This window comes from Rhinopithecus roxellana, chromosome 18 (genome assembly GCF_007565055.1).
Source record: "Rhinopithecus roxellana isolate Shanxi Qingling chromosome 18, ASM756505v1, whole genome shotgun sequence".
Taxonomy (NCBI): Eukaryota; Metazoa; Chordata; class Mammalia; order Primates; family Cercopithecidae; genus Rhinopithecus; species Rhinopithecus roxellana.
The window spans coordinates 95234063-95255090 of record NC_044566.1 but is presented as its reverse complement, the minus strand read 5'-3'; the positions used below and the strand labels follow the sequence as shown (position 1 = coordinate 95255090).

The window sequence follows — 21028 nt, the reverse complement described above, 5'->3', positions numbered from 1 at the left end:
TTTTTTTCGAGACGGAGTCTGGCTCTGCCGCCCAGGCTGGAGTGCAGTGGCAGGATCTCAGATCACTGCAAGCTCCGCCTCCCCGGTTCACGCCATTCTCCTGCCTCAGCCTCCCGAGTAGCTGGGACTACAGGCGCCCCCGACCACGCCAGGCTAATTTTTTGTATTTTTGGTAGAGACGGGGTTTCACCGTGTTAGTCAGGATGGTCTCGATCTCCTGACCTCGTGATCCGCCCGCTTCGGCGTCTCAAAGTGCTGGGATTACAGGTGTGAGCCACCGCGCCCGGCCAGTTTTCATTTTTTAAGAGATGATGAGACCATGTGTGTGCTTCAAGTTTGTGAAATAACGCATCAATAGCACTCAGAGTAACACTCAGATGGCAAAGAAGTTATCACAATGCCTTTATTTATGCCAAAATGAGGCTTAGAGGGATTAAGTGACTGTTACACGGATAATAAATGAAAGAAATGTGAGTACCCAGTTTCTCTTCCCAGTACTCTCATTGATAGATTTTGGAGCAATAGTCCTGCTTTAATAATTAATTCATATTGCTGCATGGATGAACTATGGGATATTATAGCCAATTCTACCATAAAATGTATCATTAAAAATTTTTTTGCAAACTAATTCTTGATTTGGCTAGCTGAGACCTTGGACTAATTCCTTGAACCAAACCCTCTCATTTCTACATCTGCATGGTGAGGGAATTGACTTAGGTGATTTCCAAGGGCCGTTTCAACTACAGAATTCCCATAGTCTGAGCAAAACTAAGCATTGAGTATACAACAGAAATTAAAATAGCTTTACAACAACACTGCCAGGGATTATTTTCCAGATTGCACAGATAAGAAAACCAAGACTTTCAGAGATGAAGCCTCTTGGACAGGATCACTCAGCTGGTCACTAGAGAGGCAGAATCATGAGCGTGTGGCTGTGAAGCCCACACTCCATTGACATCCCACATGACCTGCATCGAACAAAATACTCTTCCCTTGGTTTCCCCACCATTACACACTATGATTTGGTCCGACATACTTTGGGAGAACTCACCACCAGTAGGAATGTGTTCAAACATGGTCACTCAAGGAATGGGGAGTTTGGTGGGGAACTGACGGTACAGATGATATGGACAGTGAGAGGCGTTATTTGATCAGCAGGCCTGGAGGGAAGAAGGGCTGCCATGGAATCAGGGGATTCAATCCTCTGGAAGGTTCTGAAAGGCAGCTCAGAGCGGAGGCTGTAAACTAGTGGCCTGCAGGCCATATGTGGCCACAGCTGTGCTTTTGGTGAGCAAAGCACATTTTTAAATTGAATGAGTTGCCAACATTTTTAGATTTGTTTAAATCCAAATTTTTAACCCTGGTGATGCTGGAACTTAACAACAATAAGCTGGAGTAGAGGAGCCCGTCCGCCTGGAGCTCTGCATCTCTAAAGTCACCATCCTGTCTAGTTTTGTTAATTTAAGTTAGCTGCCTCTTCAACCACTCCCCATAGGCAGTTGAGGTTAAGACCCTTGTTCTGGAGGCATTGAGTTGGCAGGAAAGAGAGCAGCTGTAGCAAGTGGGGTGGGAAATGTCAGAAAGGATCAAAGGATGCTGCTGAAGACAACTTCCCATAATTCAAAATTTTACAAACGAAGACTGGCCAGATTCTGTACAATGAAGAACCTGGCCCAGTCCAGGGAAGGGCTCCAGCCTGGCGTAAAGAGGATTTAAACGTGATCCCAATGCGAGTGCTCATAGCAATGAGAAAGCCCGAGAACCTCTGCTTCCGCTTCACCTGCTCATAGGTTGTTCCGCTCTCCGATATCCCAGCCCCAATCCTTGCTTAATGCGCGGATTCTCTCCTGCCCCATTCCTCCAACAAGACTCTCTAAAGCCCCAGTCTTGGGACTCGTTCTTGGGTTCCAGCGTTCACTTCTTTTGTCTTGGAGGCCGGTGCCCTGGTCATGTAAGTCACAGTACTGTGTCACTTTTAAAATATCTCTGGATCGCAGTTTATTGGGTAAAGGTTGTTGTCTGTCTCATTTCTGGATTCTGAGGGTGAAGGGGGAATATCCCCTGAGGATTCAGAACCAACACTTGGACCTTACTCAAGCCCAATTATATATATATGTATACATGTATATGTGTGTATATATATGTTAGGGTGTATACATATAAACACCTGCATACTCCAGAAACCTTTAATCCAAGAAATCCAACAAATTAATAGAAAAGCTAGCCCCAGTCTTGTGATACCTCCGAGGCTCTAGGAAGAAGTATACATAAAACCTTTCCGAAGAGCATGTTCCCCAACAAGACCACACTGCAGTCCCAGATGTAAAATCCCACTGGAAAATCAGCTGTCAATTCAAAGTTATAAAATTCACAAGAAAAAACAATGCACCAAGAATAAAAGCCTGCATGTACAACAAATATCAAGATTAGGTCCTCTAAAGTTTCATTTAACAGAGCCATCTGAGTATAAATAAATATGTTTAAGATTAATTTTAAAAATAGAATTTAAAAAATTAAACACATAGATAAACATTCTGAAAAAAAGAGCAAGTATATTTTAAGGGAGTCAAATAGAACTTTTAAATTTATGAAAAAAGATTGTCATTGAAATAAAAAAATTCAATTGATGGATTAAGCCACAAATCTGAGGTAGCTGAGTAGAGACTCAGTGAACATGAAGAAAGAGCTGAGGAATTTATACAGCATGAAGCACAGAGAATTAAAAGACAGAAAATATGAAAGAGAAGTTAGGCGATATGGAGGATAGGAGAGAAGGTCCAAGATGCTTCTAATGAAAGTTCTAGGTGGAATGCATACAATGGAATACTGTACTGCAATAAGAATGAATAAATTACAACACATACAGCATGGATGAATTTCACTAACATTATCTTGGGTGAAAGAGAAATAGAGTACGGATTCATTTTTATACATTTGAAAAGCAGGTCACACTAATCTATGGTGAAAGAAGTCAAGATAGTGTTTACCCTTGATGAAAGGTAGACAGTGACACAAAGGGGGCCTAAGAGGCTTCGGGGGTGCTGTGGCTTTATTGTTCCTGGGTCTGAGTGCTGGTTAAACAGGGATTTCCATTTGTGAATATTCATCAGACTGAACGCCTCTAATTTTTGTACCTTTTAATGTATTTTATACTTCAATAAAACTTTCACTGAAGATAAAAATGTTTGAGATAGAAAAGAGAAAATAGGACAGGACTGAGAACGGTGGCTCATGCCTGTAATCCCAGCACTTTGGGAAGCCATGGCAGATGGATCCCCTGAGGTCAGGAGTTTGAGACCAGCCTGATCAACATGGTGAAACCCCATTTCTACTAAAACTACCAACCTGACCAACATGGTGAAATCTCATCTCTACTAAAAATACAAAAATTAGCCAGGCATAGTGGTGCATGCCTGTAATCCCAGCTACCTGGGAGGCTGAGGCAGGAGAATCGCTTGAACACAGGAGGCAGAGGTTGCACTGAGCCAAGATGGCGCCATTGCACTCCAACCTGTGCAACAAGAGCGAAACTCGGTCTCAAAAAAGCTGGGATTACAGGCGCCCACCACCACACCCAGCTAATTTCTTGAATTTTTAGTAGACATGGAGCTTCACTATGTTGGCCAGGCTGGTCTCGAACTCCTGATCTCAGGTGATCTGCCTGCTTCAGCCTCCCAAAGTACTGGGATTACAGGAATGAGCCACCACGCCTGGCTGGAAAAACAAATTTTTTTTTTTTTTTTGGAGATAGAGTCTCGCTCTGTTGCCAGGCTAGAGTGCAGTGGCACAATCTCAGCTCACTGCAACCTCCACCTCTCGGGTTCAAGCAGTTCTCCTGCCTCAGCCTCCTGAGTAGCTGGGATTACAGGCACCTGCCACCACACCCAGCTAATTTTTGTATTTTTAATAGAGGCGGGGTTTCACCACGTTGGCCAGGCTGGTCTCGAACTCCTGACCTCATGATCCACCCTCCTCAGCCTCCCAAAGTGCTGGGATTATAGGTGTGAGCCACCACACCCAGCCTCGTCTGCCTATTAAGCTAGGTTACAGTTCATCAACAAGGACTCAGATATAGAAGTACAGAGTCCTTCTCAGGCCATATTTAGTTGCTATAACATTTGTAAACCAGTTCTTAAAACAGGTGGTTTTAGCTTCTACTCTGTGAGTGATGTCAAAGGTGTAAATCAATATGCATTAGCACACTATACTTATACCACATTAAATCTTCCCCAAGGAGTTTGAAAAAAAAAAGCATCAGTTGCAACAAATACTCCTGGGAAGATGAAAAATAGAGTGACGTGGATATTATCCTTATTGATATACCTGAAATGTATACCCAGAGCTTTTTGCAAATAAAGCATACAATCATCTGAACTAAGTGGAAAAGAGCCAGATGAAATGAAGACCATTACATTTTTACAACCAAAAAATATCTCTCATTTCACCTTTATATTTTATAGGTTCATTAATATTTCAATTACATAATTACAATAACAAATATGTCTGGCCTAAATATACAAAAACAAAACTGATTCTTGGTAAGCATATCATTTCTACTGATGGGGGCTTAGCGGCACCGGCAAACCAGAGAGAACTCAGCATCATCTCACGAGGGAACAGCACATGGAGCAGCCATCTGTGTTTTAAAGGAAGAGTCAAGAACATTGTTTGATCCATGAGTCCCTTGAGTGGAAGTCAAGACCATTAAGTGGAGACCAGTTAAGAGAGCTATTATATATTCCAGGATTTGTTAAGGCCAGCTGGGCATAACACATCAATTAGAAGGGCTAAAATTTAAAACACTGGCAATACCAACTTCTGGTGAAGACGTGGAGCAACAGAAACCCTCATTCATTTCTGATGGGAACACAAAATGGTACAGACACTTTGAAAGACAGTTTGGCAGCTCCTTACAAAGTTAAATAGAGTCTTAAAATTTGAACCATCATTGAGCTCCTTAAGTGTTTACCTAACTAATTTGAAAGTTTATGTTCACACAAAAACTTGCATGTGAATGTTTATAGCAGCTTTATTCGTAATTGCCAAAAACTGGGAGCAACCAAGCCGTCCTTCAATAGATGAATAGACAAACTGTGGTATCCATGCAACAGAATACTACTCAGTGATTAAGAAGAAATGCACTATCAAAACATGCCAAGAAATAGATGAATCTTAAGTACATATTGCTAAGTAAAAGATGCCACCCTGAAAAGGCTGGATACCATCTGATTACACTTACATGAAATTCTGGAAAATGCAAAACTATAAAGACAGTAAACAAATGTATGGTTGCCCACAGATTGGGGAGAGAGAAAGGTTGAATAGGTGAAGCGTGTGGGAGTATTTTAGTGCTGTAAAACTATTCTATGTAATACTGCAATGGTGGATACATAACACTATACATTTGTCAAAATTCATAGAACTTTACAACACAAGGAATTAACCTTAATGTAAGCAATTTTTTAAAAAATCATATAGGGTAATCCCAGGATGGTATGCACAATGTAACAAACCAATCTAACTCTATTACGTATGTAGGAAACAACACAACTGAAGGGGTAGAGGCAAAGGGTGTGTATTAGTTCATTCTCACGCTGCTACAAAGAAATACACAAGACTGGGTAATTTATGAAGAAAAGAGGTTTAATTGGCTCATGGTTCTGCAGGCTGTACAGGAAGCGTAGCAGCTTCTGCTTCTGGGGAGGCCTCAGAGAACTTACAGTCATGGCGGATGGCAAAGGGGAAGCAAGACACTTCACATGGCTGGCACAGGACAAAGTTGGGGGGAAAGTACCATATACTTTTAGGCAACCAGATCGCCCAAGAACTCACTCACTATCATGAAAACAGCACCAAGGAGGATGGTATTAAACCACGCATGAGAAACCGCCCCCATGTTTCAATCACCTCCCACCAAACCTCACTGCCAACATTGGGGATTACAATTTAACATGAGAGTGACATGGGGACATAGATCCAAACCACATCAGGTACTGACCTAAGTAACTTTGGAAATGACCAGTCTGTGAGATTAAAGGCAAATGGAACTGTATATAAGACTGTACTTTGGTTGATAATGTAGATTTACATGGGGGTACAGGTAAACAATTCTGAAACCACTATACCTGTATTCTGGAATTGAACAATTAAGAAAATGGATGACAGGCCAGACACAGTGGCTCCCATCTATAAGCCCAAAGCTTTGGGAGGCCGAGTTGGGATAATTGCTTGAGGCCAGGAGTTCAAGACCAGCCTGGGCAACATAATGAGATTTCATCTCTACAAAACATTTTAAAGCTAGCCAGACATGGTGGCACACACCTGTAGACCCAGCTACTCAGGAGGCTGAGGCAGGAGGATTGTTTGAGCCCAGGAGTTGGAGGTTACAGTGAACTATAATCACACCACTGCACTTCAGCCTGGACAACAGAGAGGGACCCTCTCTCTAAAAAAGAGAAAGAAATGGATGGCAGATGGTGGAAGCCAGAATTCTCACTATCGAAGCAGCAGTTTACAGATAAGCAAGGGGACGTGGCCAGAATGATTCATGTGGTAATGGGTTAGAGCTAAAGACATCAGTATGAACTCATAATTAGCTTAATATAGGTAGAGATTATTATATATAGAAATATTTCTAAATTTGTAACTGCCTGATGGGTTCTCCTTGCCCACTGCCTAGACAGAGCCAATTTATCAAGACAGGAGAATTGAAATATAGAAAGAGTTTAATTCATGCAGTGCTGGCTGTACAGGAGACTGAAGTTTCATTGTAACGCAAATCAGTCTCCCAAAAAACTCAGAGACGGGGGTTTTTAAGGACAATTTGGTGGGTAGGGGGCAGTGCGTTGGGACTGCTGATTGGTTGGGTCAAAGCCGTCCTCTCACACTGAGTCAGTTCCTGAGTGGGGGCCACAAGACCGGATGAGTCAGTTTATCCATCTGGGTGGCGTCAGCCTATCCGTCAAGTGCAGGGTCTGCAAAATATCTCAAGCGCTGATCTTAGGTTTTAGAATAGTGATGCTATCCCCAGGAGCAATTTGGAGAGGGTCAGAATGTTTTAGCCTCTAGCTGCATGACTCCTGAAGCATAATTTCTAATCTTGTGGCTAATTTGTTAGTCCTGCAAAGCCAGTCTAGTCCTCAGGTAGGAAGTGGGTTTGTTCTGTGAAGGGCTGTTATTGTCTTTGTCTCAAAGTTAAACTATAAACTGAAGTTCCTCCCAAAGTTAGTTCAGCCTACGCCCAGGAATGAACAAGGGCAGCTCGGAGGTTAGAAGCAAAATGGAGTTGGTTAGGTCAGATCTCTTACACTTGTCACAATTTTCTCAGAATTTTGCAATGGCGGTTTGAATGTCTATAAATACGCGGCGTGTATATACACATATATATCTGTAAACCAAAAAATATCTGAGACACGTCTCAATCAGTTTAGAAGTTTAGTTTGCCACGGATAAGGACATGCATCCAGGAGACTGGGTCTGTAACTTTCTCCAAAGATAATTTTGAAGGCTGTAATATTTAAAGGGAAAAGGGCAGATATTGGAGAAAGAGGAAGAAATTTTTTAAAGGTGTAGGTAGATAGGAGACAAAGGTTTGCATTCTTTTGAGCTTTTGATCAGCTTTTCACCAAAAACAATACTTACAGGTCGGGGGCAAGGTAGAGATCTGGCTCTGTGAATCTGCATTTTTACCTATGGTAAAAGAAACAATAGGGCTGAAGAAGCAATCAGGTAGGCATTTGGTGAGCAGAGAGATGACTTTGAGCTCTGTCCTTTGTCCCATGCTTGTAAAGATGAGCTATCAACTTACATTGCCAGGGTGAAATTCAACAGAGTAAAACAGGAGGCAGGTTTGCCTGACGCAGTTCCCCGCTTGACTTTTCCGTTTGGCTTAGTGATCTGGGAGTCCCGAGATTTATTTTCCTTTCACGTATCTCTTTGCTCCTTCAGCTAAGAGGGCCAAGAAGTAATGACACACCTGCAGCCAGAAGCACACCTAATACCCAGATCTTTGTCTCTAATGCCATTCTCCAATAAAAGGAACCAAGGGTCCTTGGAGAAATGGCTGAATCTCAGACTAGAGCAGGAAATATACAAGATAGGACTGTGTTGGAGGAAAAACCGGGTTCTCGTCACAAGATCAGGAAAGAATAGGCTTGCAGACACTTTGAAGGGTAAGGGAGAATGGAATTTATTGGGTGAAAAGGAAAAAGTTAGAACAACACAGCAAAGTGAGATGAAGTCCTGCTAACAGGCTGACTCTCCACCTCACCCACTGAATCCCAGGTTACCACTTAGGAAGAGGAGGGGCCAGGCTCCTCCCCGCTGCAAACAGTGCAAACTTCCCCAGCTTCACCCCATTCTCCCAGTGCTCAGGCCAGTTGGAGATTCTCCAGGGTCTCCTTTATACTTGGCTGTCTCAACTGGAGCATCTTATAGTGCCTGAAATCAAGAAAGTGCTCAAAAAAGTAAAGAAAAATGTTAAAACTCCACAAGGATGTGGATATATCAAAGGTATACAGGAGCTAAGTGAAAGAGTTCTCTGTGCCTAAAGATAGAACGATTTGAGCAACAATATTAAGTAGTATTAGATCATAACACAAAACACAAAATAAGTATCCACAAGTCTATAATGGCATAAATAAGTGACTGAATAAATAAATAAATGGGAAGAAGAGACAAGCCTCCTGTGCAGAATTCCAATAATACATGTACATACTCTGCCCAGAATCCCAGTCCTACAAAATTCCTGACCAGTACTTCTCAAAATTGTCAAGGTCAACAAAAACAAGTGATACAGGAGGTAGAAATAAATTATTTAGGCAGACAGTAGGGCAAAAGAGTCCTCGGCAGAGCTTCCCTTCTAACAAAAAGCAGCCCAAGAAATTATTCTTTTCCTAACAAACAGTGGCCTGAAAAATCGAGTGGCAAACATAAATAAGCAAGCTGGATGCCGCATTCACAGGAGAACGCCAGCAGCTGTGCCAGTAGAAAATAGCTACCTGGGAGCCAGGAGGGTCCAACATGGAGGCTCCATCTTCCATTTGTTTGTGACCACGTGTACAGTAATAAAAAAAAAGGTGCAGCTCAGGCAGAGAACCTACCTGCGTAATAAAAGATTAGAGTGGGGGCTACCAGATATTCACGCCCTATGCAGACGGCACACCTGGTCTAACCAGTCTTCCTCCTTACCAGCTCATCTATAAAACCCCCTGCATTTCACCACAGATCCAGCAACCCATTTTCCAGGACCCCACTCTGCAGCAGAGAGCGCTTTCTTTCGCTTATTAAACCTCTGCTCTCAACCTCACTCTTTGTGTGTCAGGGCCCTCGTTCTCCATGGACGTGAGACAATGAACCTCGGGTGCTACTCCAGACAATGAGGCCATTTCAAAAGGAAAATCTGAGAAACTGTCACAGCCAAGAAGAGCCTAAGAGGATATGATGACTAAAAGTAATATGGTATTCTGGGTGAGACCGTGGAACAGAAAAAGAACATTAGGTAAAGATGAAGGAAATATGAATAAAGTATGAATTTTAGTTAATAATGATATATAGATATTGCTTCGCTAATTGCGACAGATGTGCCATACGAATGTAAGATGTTAATTATGGAGGAAGCTTGGAGTAGGATATATAGGAACTCTGTACTATATTTGTAATTTTTCTGTAAATGTAAAACTCTTCTAAAATAAATGTGTATTTTTTCAAAGTAAGCTGGATTAGAAAAGTTGCTCATTAGCCAGGAAATCTGCCTTCTGTGGAAAAATTATTACTTAACTATTACTGTATACCAAACAATTAAAAATCTATTCCTAAATCCTAGCCCTATTCACAAAATTACAGCACAGCTGAATAGATAAGCCAAACCTCCTATTAACAATGCACTATTTAACATTTGCTAATGTGGAAAAGCTGGGAAAGAAAGTGCATCCTTTAAGTGAAAATAAGACATTCACTAAACGGTCTTAGCCAAAAAAGGAATTAAAATATTTAAAATACAGATGTAATTATAGTATAGAGTGCTATGTATATTTGTTCATCAGAATTAAATAAAGTTTTAAGTGTCGCAGATAGCAAGGAAGAGTGATTAATGAGTCAATGAGAAGGACTCAGTATAAACTGTATTATTAAGAGTTTTGGCCAGGCACAGTGGCTCATGCCTGTAATCCCAGCACTTTGGGAGGCCGAGGCAGGCAGATCACGAGGTCAAGAGATGGAGAACATCCTGGCCAACATGGTAAAACCCTGTGTCTACTAAAAATACAAAAATTAGCTGGGCATGGTGGCGTGCACCTATGGTCCCACCTACTCGGGAGGCTGAGGCATGAGAATTGCTTGAACCCGAGAGGCAGAGATTGCAGTGAGCCAAGATCGTGCCACTGCACGCCAGCCTGGGCAACAGAGGGAGACTCTGTCTCAAAAAAAAAAAAAAAAAAAAGTTATTTCATGATTTTTAAATCAAGTGAAAGGATGTATGTATATTTTACAGCAAAGACCCAGACTTGGCCACCCTTTGCCTTCCCTGGCATATGTAAACAAAGCCAAATTGCCCTCTTCAGCTATAGTGACTTGCGCAAAACTCTGATACTCCTACCTGATATTCCTGCTGAGACTATGAGACACTGCTTGGCCTTCTGTTTTAACATTGCCCTGTGCGAATGTATTATAGGCTAGATCTTGGGTGGGACTGAAGCATTGCAATGATGCTGTACTGGGATGGTCATCCTGTGGGAATAACTTTTAGGTGATGCCTATATGTAATGAGGTCTTTCAAAACCAAAAAATTGGCCAGGTGCGATGGCTCACGCCTGTAATCCCAGCACCTTGGGAGGCCAAGGTGAGCAAATCACCTGAGGAAGAGGTTGCAGTGAGCCGAGATCACATCACTGCACTCCAGCCTGGGTAACAAAGTGAGACTATATCTCAAAAAAAAAAAAAAAAAAAAAAAAAAGTTTTCTATAGAGAATAGTTTGGTGGTCAAGTCCACTTAAGTGTAAATGGCTGACTGTAGTACTACATCCTGATCCTAGACAATAGGGAAGTCACGTCATTTTCTAGGTTAAAACAAGGCTCCTGGAGGGCATAGTCCTATTAGAACCACGCACTGTAAGTGAATGGTATTGACTCTGCTGACTGCAGAACTGAACAAGAGAGAACCAGCTTTGCCCAAGCTACAGCTTGGTGCTATTTCATCTGTAAAACTAGGAAAAGGAAACTGAGCTCCTGCTCTAGAAGAGAAGAGAGGAAGAACAGGTCAGAATGACCCCATAGTTGCCTGGGACACCAAGGCTACCCAAGTGTCCTCACAGTTTATGAAAGAAAAATGCACAGCGTTTATGTCAACCATGACTAGGTAAATAGCTTTTGAAAAGGCAGGCAGGACATCGATAAGCTCAAGGAGGCAACCAGCGATACAGGGAGGCACCAACCATGGAGAATGGGTACACCACTGGCCGGCTAGATGAGAATGCATCCTCGCAAAGTTAGAGGGAGTTGTTGGGAAGTAGCCATGTGGTGGTTACCTGTGGCAAAAGAACACCCAGGATGCTTAGGTCTTACAAAGACTCTGGCTCATGTGTTTTCTTTGTGAGTTGGCTCTTATGTCCTAAACCATCCATAAGTATACAGCTCCTCCTCACCACAAAACTTGCATGTCTGCTGTTTCCAAGTTCAAGGAGTCATAAGACTCTCATGCAAGCCATCCCAAAGCTGCTTCGAACTGCAAATGACTTTGAGTTCAGGGAGGCAAGGATCCTTGCCACTAATTTCCCCAAACCATAGCAAGAGCACTAGGTACCAGTTATGATCCACCACCTTAATGGGCATGTCCTTCTAGAAGAGATCCTTTTAAGCTAAAGTTCTATACGAAGCAGGCAAAGGGCAGAATCTTTGGGGAGCATGCTGAATACAGCACAAATGTCACCAGCAATCCAGGAATTCTCTGCAGCTGCTCAGCCTTTATAGACATGGATCCTCTTGGATAGTTCTGAGTCGGAATTAGCACCCATGAGCCATACAATCCCTTACATTTAGCTGACATTCTTCCTGCCCTTTCTGAGAAAGTGTTTGACCTACGAGTGTGGGACAGAAAGCCAAAGAGCTTCTTGATGTGTTAGTCCCCTACATAGCTATGCTTTCTCTTTAGACTTGCAAAGTCACTGGGCTACACATCAACGGTGGACCATAATTGTCCCTAATAAAGGAAATTACTGGACTAGGCTAAGCCTACCCCCTTAACTCTGATCCAAAAATGCAATGGATGACATTACCATGTCCATATCTACAGTAGTCCTCAGCTCACGGTGATGAAAAAGCACAGTGGAAAGAGGGCTGAGCTGAGATCGGAGCACTTGGCTTCCTACCATTGCTTCTAAACTTGTAACCCTGGGAAAGTCATCTGAACTCTCTGAGCCTTCATTCTTGCTCTCTTTAAAACAGGGGAAGGGGTGTATTTGCAGGGTGGAGCAGTCCCCTGGCTCCTCTAGCTTCACTCTCCATCTTTCGCAACCTATTTTCTGTCCTTGGAGGCTGACCTATAGGAATGACATCACAGGGCTCTTTTGCCCTCTGGCTTCCAGTCTGCCATCGGGGAGTCCCAGGAAGAGATAAGGAGGGAATCCCAAGAGTGAGGGTGGGGTATTCATCTGCCCCCTGCTCTTTTCCTGCAGGATCTCCTGGGAGTAGCAATGTCCCTCTCCTGAAGTTCCTTGCTCTCTCTAAGCAGCCCTGTCTACCCAGTCCTCCACTTTCAGCTTCTGGTAATGGGTCCCTTGCCAGGCCCCTTAGCCCAGGAGGGTAACAACTAGCCCTGGGTTATTATACCATCCTGTGTGGGTCCCTATTCCTGCCTTTGTGGATGGTTTAGTAAGTTTAGACTCTCCTTAAAGTCCCTGAGTTTGAGAATGCAAACTGTCTCCTGCTGCAACCATGACTAATACAATGAGCTAGATTTGCGGAACGCTGAGTGTCTTCGGTGGCCTTCTTGGATTCCATTTGCACTTTGATTTGAATTTTATGCCTGCCAGATCTGATGGGAGATTGAAACCAGCTTCCATAGTTTCAATTATGAGTTTCTGGATTTTTCAAAATAGTTTTACTGTTCTCACTGACTGATGCTAACACAAGTCAACAAAATACATTTCCACTTGCAAATATACCTTATTAGAAAAACGTCACTTTGTTTTATATATCAGGATATCATCTAAACTTTATTGAAGAAAAAAGTGAAGAGGGACTTTACTGCTTTAAAATGTTTGGCAGCCGCAGGTGGATGGCTTCTGGGATCCTTCCAAGATTCTAAGGCTCTAAAGCTTGGGCAATGGGACTTGGGCAATGCTTAGCCTCTCTCAACTGTGCTTCTGGGCAACAAAACAGGGGGTGACACCTCCTATAGGCAAAAGTACAGGAATAATTCTGGGCTTCCTCCCACAGACCATTCCCACCCTGCCCAAGGTGCCAGCCACTGGGGCTTGACACCTGGCAAAGGCGATGGGGTGTAACAGTGTCTCATCCTGCTCCCCTATTCCCTCAGCTGAGTGGTTCGTTCTTCTCATCGAGATCTCTTTATGTAAACCAAAAATAAAATTCTAAACCCCCCAACCATCTGAATGGACCCCTCCTCTCGGCCAAGGCCATTCCAAAATTAACCTGGAAAACTAGTTCAGGCCATGATGGGAAGGGGAAGTTGGACACACCTCATGATACCCTCCCTTTTGGGATTACTAACAGAACAGACTCTTTAAGTCTGATAAGAAACATTTACACTCTATTCTCTCTGAAGCCTGCTCTACCTGGAGGTTTCATCTGGGTGATAAAACCTCAGTCTCCACAAACCCTTATCATAACCCAGGTATTTCTTTCTGTTGATTCTGGGTCTTTCGATAATAACTCCTTCAACCAATTGCCAATCAGAAAATCTTTGAATCTGCCTAAAATCTGGAAGCCCCGACCCTTCCCACTTCCAGTTGTCCCACCTTTCTAGATGAACCAATGTACATCTTACATGTATTGATTGGTGCCTTATGTCTCCCCAAAATATATAAAACCAAGTTGTAGCCCAGCCGCCTTGGACACATGTTCTCAGGATCTCCTGAGGGCTGTGTCACAGGCCATTGGTCACTCATATTTGGCTCAGAATATATCTCTTCAAATATTTTACAGAGTTTGACTCTCTGTCTTGACATTTAATAACATAACGTTACTCATAGCTGCCTACCATTTCCTGATAGCCTACTATGTGCCAAGCACTGTGCTTAATGCTTTATATATGTGACTGGTAACTGAAAGTCTGGTAGTTTCCCACACTATGATGCCGTGAGCCCAACTACGCTGACCAGCAGAAGGTCCAGCCCCTGCCCATCTGACTCCCTCATATCCAGGACGAATCTGTTCACTCACCCATGGCAGGAGGAGATTTTCAGGCTGTCCTGCCTGCTTCAGTCTCCTTACAGCAAAACTCAGTCAAAATGAAATGGGAGAGTTCCCTGACGCCCTCGCAGGATGTGCCACAGGAGTGTGACTTGTCTGTTCTGCCTCCACCGCTGCTCAAACCCCTTACAGGAGGGGGAGCATGCAAGTGGGCAGCTGCAGGAGCCAGGATGAGCACTTTTGAGTTCCAACACCAGAGTGGCATCTAGGGATGTGTGCCTATGACTCTTGAAGCCCCAGTGGGCGTGCTACAGTACTCTTTTAGTTCTGCCATCTGCAGATAGCTTAAGTGTTAACCAGCTCAGTGTCCACTTGGTACCCAGGTATCCACACACGTACCCAGGTTCTTGTCTGGTGTCCAGGAAGTATCAGGTCACACATGAACTCGAAGGATAGTGAATGCAAGGATTTTATTGGGTGACAGAGGTGGCACTTAGTGGGATGATGAGGGCTGGAAAGGGGATGGAGTGGGAAGATGATCTTCCCCTGGAGTTCAGCTGTCCCGTGGCCAATCTCCTCACTGACCATCCCAAGCCAAACTCCTCTCAACACTCAGATGCTCCTTCTCTTCTCTCCTTCTCTGGTGCACCACTCTTCTGCTCATCTGCTCTTCTGTCCATCTGTCTGTCTGCTCATCTGCTTGTGGAGCCTGGGGTTTGGGGTTTATCTGGGTACAGGATAGGGACGTGTCATGGGCCAAAACGGCAACATTTGGGTGCAAAAACAGGAATGCCTGTTCCCATTTAGTGCCACAGGTTTCCAGGCTTGGGGGTGGGGACTATGCCAGGGAACTGCCCTTTTCTGCCCAGTATTTCCCTGTCTCCTGTCCATATCAAAAAGAATTTCACTCTAAGCTATACAAGGACTTTTTTTAGGCAATTCCTATGAGCCACTTCCCCAAGGCCAAAGTCTGCCTTCAGGAAGGCTGGGTAGGGACAAGCAGAAAAAGGGACTGCCTCTCAAGGGACAAGGGCCACCTGATTCTTCTCTCTTCACTCACTCAAGGCCAAAGGCACCCACCACCACAACCTCCAGAGCCCGCTTCTTTCTACCCTGTTGGTAGTTTTATTTCAGGGACCTCCTCACCCTGACCCTGCTCAGCATCCTCCTGAACCTTCCTGAAGACTGTTCTGGGCTTCAAATCTTAGGGACAAGAGGTTAGAGTCTTAGTCCCTTCTTTCTTAGAAGGTATAGAACTCCTCATACAAACTGTTGAAGGTTCACCCCAGTACTTTGCTTTCCAAAGCATATGAGGTGGGAGGCCAATGAAGTGATTTCCCTCTCCAACTTAACCCCAGTAGTAACTCAAGTCTTCACCAAAGTGACATTTGTGGTCTCTACCAAAAGTAGCTGGCCAAGATTTTAGCACTCAACTCACCAAGCACTACTGAGTGTGCATACCTGGTTTACTCACCTCTATCATTCCCTGCTTACAGCTGAGAAAATCAAGACTCAGAGAAATTAAGTAACTTGCCCAAGATCGCTCAGCTAGATTTTGAAACTAAGTTAATTGAATTTCACAGCCCAAGCTTGATCCAGGTGGTGGCTCCATTCTCTAAGCATCCCTTCTTTGTTTCTTTTAATGAGGTCACAACAGTTGAATAATCGTGATGATGGAGCTTCCAAGGCTGCGGCTTAGGGTAGCTCTGGCCCTACATCCTGAAAAAGGTTCATCTGCATCTTCTTTTTGTAGAATGAAAGAAGATGCAAACAATGATTCCTATTTCAAATTTCTGATATGAAAAGAAATCTCTGGAATAAATCCTGCTGCTCTGGTTTTAAATTAATCTTGTATTGTCAGGAGACCAGGAGTCTAAAATTGAGCACTTGGGGAGCCAGGGGTAATTTTTAGAATCACAGTGAATGACGGAGCAAACAGAGGCTCAAAGTCAGAGTCAGGCACATGTCTCTGATGAATGAGCTAGCAAAAAAATGTTGTTCTACTACAGTTCAAACTGCCAAAGTCAGACGAGGCTGCTTTTAGAATATATAAAAGTTCTGCTAAGTTCATCTCAAGTTCAGCAATGTAAAAGAAGTGCTCCACTGGCAATACAATACAGAAGGAGGAGCTCCAAGCTTGGAGGCAGGAAAGTGGGCTTCAATCCCAGCCTGGCCTTGGGCACACTATCTAACTTCTCTGAAGCTCAGAAACCTCGTCTATAAGACGGAGACAATGGTGCATATCTTGTTGTAAAGAGTCAAAGAGACATAACATATCCCCAGCCCCAGAGCAGTCCTGATACATGGAAGACACTAAGTATTCAACATTCAAATGAATGATGGGATAAAGCCCCCAATAATCAATCATAGACACACTCAGTGAGGGTTAGTTCCCTTTGCTCAGTCAAAGCCATGGGTGTGGTCAAGATCATCTGGGGGAGAATAAGGAATGAGAGGCAAAGGGGCTAAGAGGCACAGGTTGAGGCAGACCAGGAGACATCAGGAAGACTCAGGAGGAACTGGAAGGAGGTGGGTGGCAAGCAGGGGAAAGGAAGACAGGGGAGCCCAGAGAGAAGGGACTTATAAACAGGGAGGTGTCCACAGTTAAATACTGAAGATAAGCGCTGAAATATATCCAGATAAATCATGGATTAGGCAGTCATTGGGGACCCTGGTCAGGGTTTCAGCAGGAAACAAATGGTAGCTCCAAAGAGAGTTGGATGAGGAAACTGTACAATGCTCTGAGCAGACTCAGGGCAAAGTGGCTGCGATGAGTGCCCTGGGGTAGAAACAGCAGGAATCCACCACCACCCCTAGGCCTGAAGGAGTGAGCTAGGCAGGTTCTCCCAGCCCCATTAAGAACTGCATCCACATGTGGCCATCAGTGGAGCTGGGGACTTCAGAAGAGGAGGCAGCCACTGCCAACCCTGCCCTTCAGGAAGGGGCAAGAAAGCAATACTGATGACTCTCTGCTCCCTCCCTCCCCTCACCTCCCCCAACCCTGCCATCTTCTACTAGAAGCCAGAAATCCAGGTAGCTGCTGTCTACAGAGGTTGGCCTCCTGTGGAACAGAGCATTGGGAGAAGGGTGAAGGTCAGCATATCCAGCCCCCTGCATGAGAGCAGGCAGTTTGAGTAGCAGGGTGGTTGGGATGGGTCAGGAAAAGGGACAGCAGGCCCTCTACTCATAGTGACTCCATAAACAGCTTGAATCCCTAGATACACATCTGAAAAATAAAATATAACATAATGCCACTTCTTTTAAGATAGTCTACTATTCAGAATTCCCACAAAGTCTAACTGGCCTTCGCCCAGCTGGTCCAAATTGAATTGTACTGCCTGCTGTCACATAGGGAGCTGCAAAGCCACACATTTCAAGACTGTCTAAAAACACCTCCATGGCTCTATCAGATGGCAGCTAGCCACGGCACTACTACTTTTAGAAACTGCAACTCCCAAATCTGAAAACGATATGAGAAAGTACTACGAAAATGGCTATGTCTGCTCTGCTTCTCTGTCTGCGTCATCCTTGTGCAGAGAAAAGAACAATTTCAGCTCCTTTTGGGGATACAGATGTGCCCTGACCTACCTTCCCTCCCTGACTGGCCTGAGCTATCTTTGAAATTGGGTCTGCACTGGGGCCGGCGTGTCCTCAAAAGCCTGAGCGAACCGACCAGCCATCAAGGACTGAGGTGTTTGGCTTTTGCTTTTCTAGCCCCTCCCATCAGGCCTGCCCACCACCTCTGTCCACACCCCTCCAACCCACACACACCTGCACACACACCTGCATGCACATCTGCACACACACACACACACACACACAGATGCATTTCACAGCACAGTCTGCAGCCCTCTTCAATGTGGAAAGCATGAGTGCATCACTCCACCTGGGGCAGGAGTCAAACCTTAGGTGAAACTGGAGCTGCAACTTTTTTCCCTTCTGGATGCCACTGAGCAGAAAGCAGACTCTCAGAATCACAGATCCTAGTGCGGGAAGAAGCGTTACAGTGCCTGGGCACCCTGGTCAGTGCGTAAACCCTCCACAGCCACTGCCCAGCTCACGGCAGCAATTCTGACAACCTCTTTCTTGGTCCACTTTCCTCCAGAACTTGTGTTTTCTGAGACTTTCAGAATGTGAGTGTAGTGCAGAGAAGGGGAGGGAAGCAGGTTCAGACTCATTGACTCATCCTCCCTCTCTTTAGGAATTCTACCAGTTAGCATATGGATTGAGCCATATGGAAATGCTGTTATGCTTCAGTCAAAATGATGTCAAGATCCTCCTGTAGCTCCTAAGTGTGATGATTGGGTTTTCAGGCTCATATGTGAGATGTGCCTCCCTCAGATCTTGTTACGATGTTGGCACATTACCCATCTGATGTGAAAAAGAAGTGATGTTGAATGTTAGCATTCATATAATTCAGTCTAAACCATAGAGAACCAATAGTCAAAGTACCACATTTATGAATGGGTTGGAAAATGCCCAATAATGTCACTAAGACAAGGCTGTCTGGGTAAACTGGACTAGAAAATGAGTATAACTGAGGCCTAAGTGGAGTTTCCAGTTGCCTTTCCCTAGAATGGATGATGACCATGGTTGCCAAGCACCTTTCTCTGAGGCAGAGGGGGAATGGTGGTCCTCCCCAACCAAGGGAGAGCTCATCTAGGTGTGCCGGTTGGGGACACCAAAAGAGATGCTGTAGGGAGGGAGGGAGAAGGGTTTCCCGTTTTCCTCATTACGAATCCTAAAAACTGCCCCCCCACCAACACATTGTCCTGCATTAGCTTATGGTGCAGACACATCGTCTTAGTCTATTTGTGCTGCTGTAACAAAATATCTGAGACTGGGTAATTTATAGAGAACAAAAATGTATTTTCGTACAGTTCTAGAGGCTGAGAAGTCCAAGATCAAGGCAACAGCATTCACTGTCTGGTGAGGGTCTTACACATCAGAAGGTGGAAGAGCAAAAGGGATGATCTCTCTCTGGAGGCTCATTTATAAGGGCATTAATCCACCCCAGAAGACCCCACCTCTTTGCAATCTTTGCACCACTACAATGTAGATTGTGTTTCAACAGGAATTTTGGAGGGGATGTTAACATTTAACCATAGCACACATCAAAGTAAATCTGGAAGCACAACACAGTTGTGATGGTGAATTTTATGTGTCAACGTGACTGGGCCACAGGGTGCCCAGGTGAAACGCAATTTTCGGCTGTGTCTGGGAGAGTGTTTCTGGATGAGATTAGCATTTGAACTGGTGGACTCAGTAAAGTACATGGCCCTCCTTCATGTGAGTGAGCCTCATCCAATTCTTTGAAGACTTGAATAGAACAAACGGCAGAGAAAGGAAATAACATTTGCCACCCCCTTTTCTTGAGCTAGGACATCTCATCTCATCTTCTCCTGCCCTTGGGCTGGAATTTATACCATCAGTTTCCCTAGTTGTCAGGCCTTTGGACATCAGACTTAATTATACCATTGGCTTTCCCAGGTATCCAACTTGCAGACAGCAGATAATGGGACTTCTCAGCCTCCACAATCATGTGAGTCAATTCCTCATAACAAATCTCTTTTTAGATAGATAAATAGATGACGGATAGATGGATGAGTGAAGGGATGGCAGATAGATAGATAGATAGATAGATAGATAGATAGATAGATAGATAGACAGACAGACAGACAGAGTAGGGGTAGAGATAAAGATATCTCCTATTGGTTCTGTTTGTTTGAAGAACCATAACTAAGACAATGGTTCACCTGATGAGCACCCTAATATTTTGCTTGCTCAGGCTATTTGTGGCTCCCAATAACATAAGCAGAACCAAGACATTCCCATAGTCCCCAGGGGAGATTCAGGAGGCAGTTAAATTGAAAGAATCATAGGGCCTGCCACATTGAAGGGAGAAATAATCAACAGCAGAGGCTTGGGGTGGCCTCCTTCACCAGTGGCCAGGTGGACACTAATGTAGAAACCCAGAACTCACAGAGTACCAGCAAGAACCAAGGGAAGGACAGGTCATTAGGGAGGGCTAGCAGGTTCTGCCTAGCCAGGAGGAAAGATAACACATTTTTACCCAACCTGCTGGAACCAGGAGAGGAAGAGAGCTATATGGAGCAGGGCCACCACAGTCAACCCTCAGCATGTCTCAGCTGACTTGTAAACTCATAAGCAAGAAATACACATTTACTGGGGTATGCCATTGAGATCTTGAGGTTGTTCTGCAGCTACAGCTGACCAATACAAAGATAGTTTAACATGACTTGATCATACCTTGTGACATTGTCTGTCAACATCAGCCACAAACACAATATTAGAAATTGGAGGCCAGGCACAGTGGTTCACACCTGTAATCCCAGTACTTTGGAGGCCGAGGTGGGCGGATCACCTGAGGTCAAGAGTTTGAGACCAGCATGGTCAACATAGTGAAAATCCGTCTCTACTAAAAATACAAAAATTAGCCAGGTACAGTGGCATGCACCTGTAGTCCCAGCTACTTGGGAGGCTGAGGCAGGAGAATCACTTGAACCTCAGAGGCAGAGGTTGCAAAGAGCCAAGATCACACAACTGCACTCCAGCCTGGTCAACAGAGTGAGACTCTGTCTCAAAAAAAAAAAAAAAAAGAAAAGAAAAGAAAAGAAGAAAGAAAAGAAAAGAAAGAAAT

At 44.2% G+C, this 21028-nt stretch overlaps 1 non-coding gene across 1 annotated transcript; it reads left to right on the top strand.

Moving 5' to 3' along the window:
* The first annotated feature begins 18640 nt into the window (after positions 1-18640).
* Positions 18641-18744, top strand: LOC115894652. The gene has a single exon (XR_004054796.1). It is a non-coding gene; the product is annotated as a small nucleolar RNA U13 (small nucleolar RNA).
* Positions 18745-21028: the final 2284 nt, after the last annotated feature.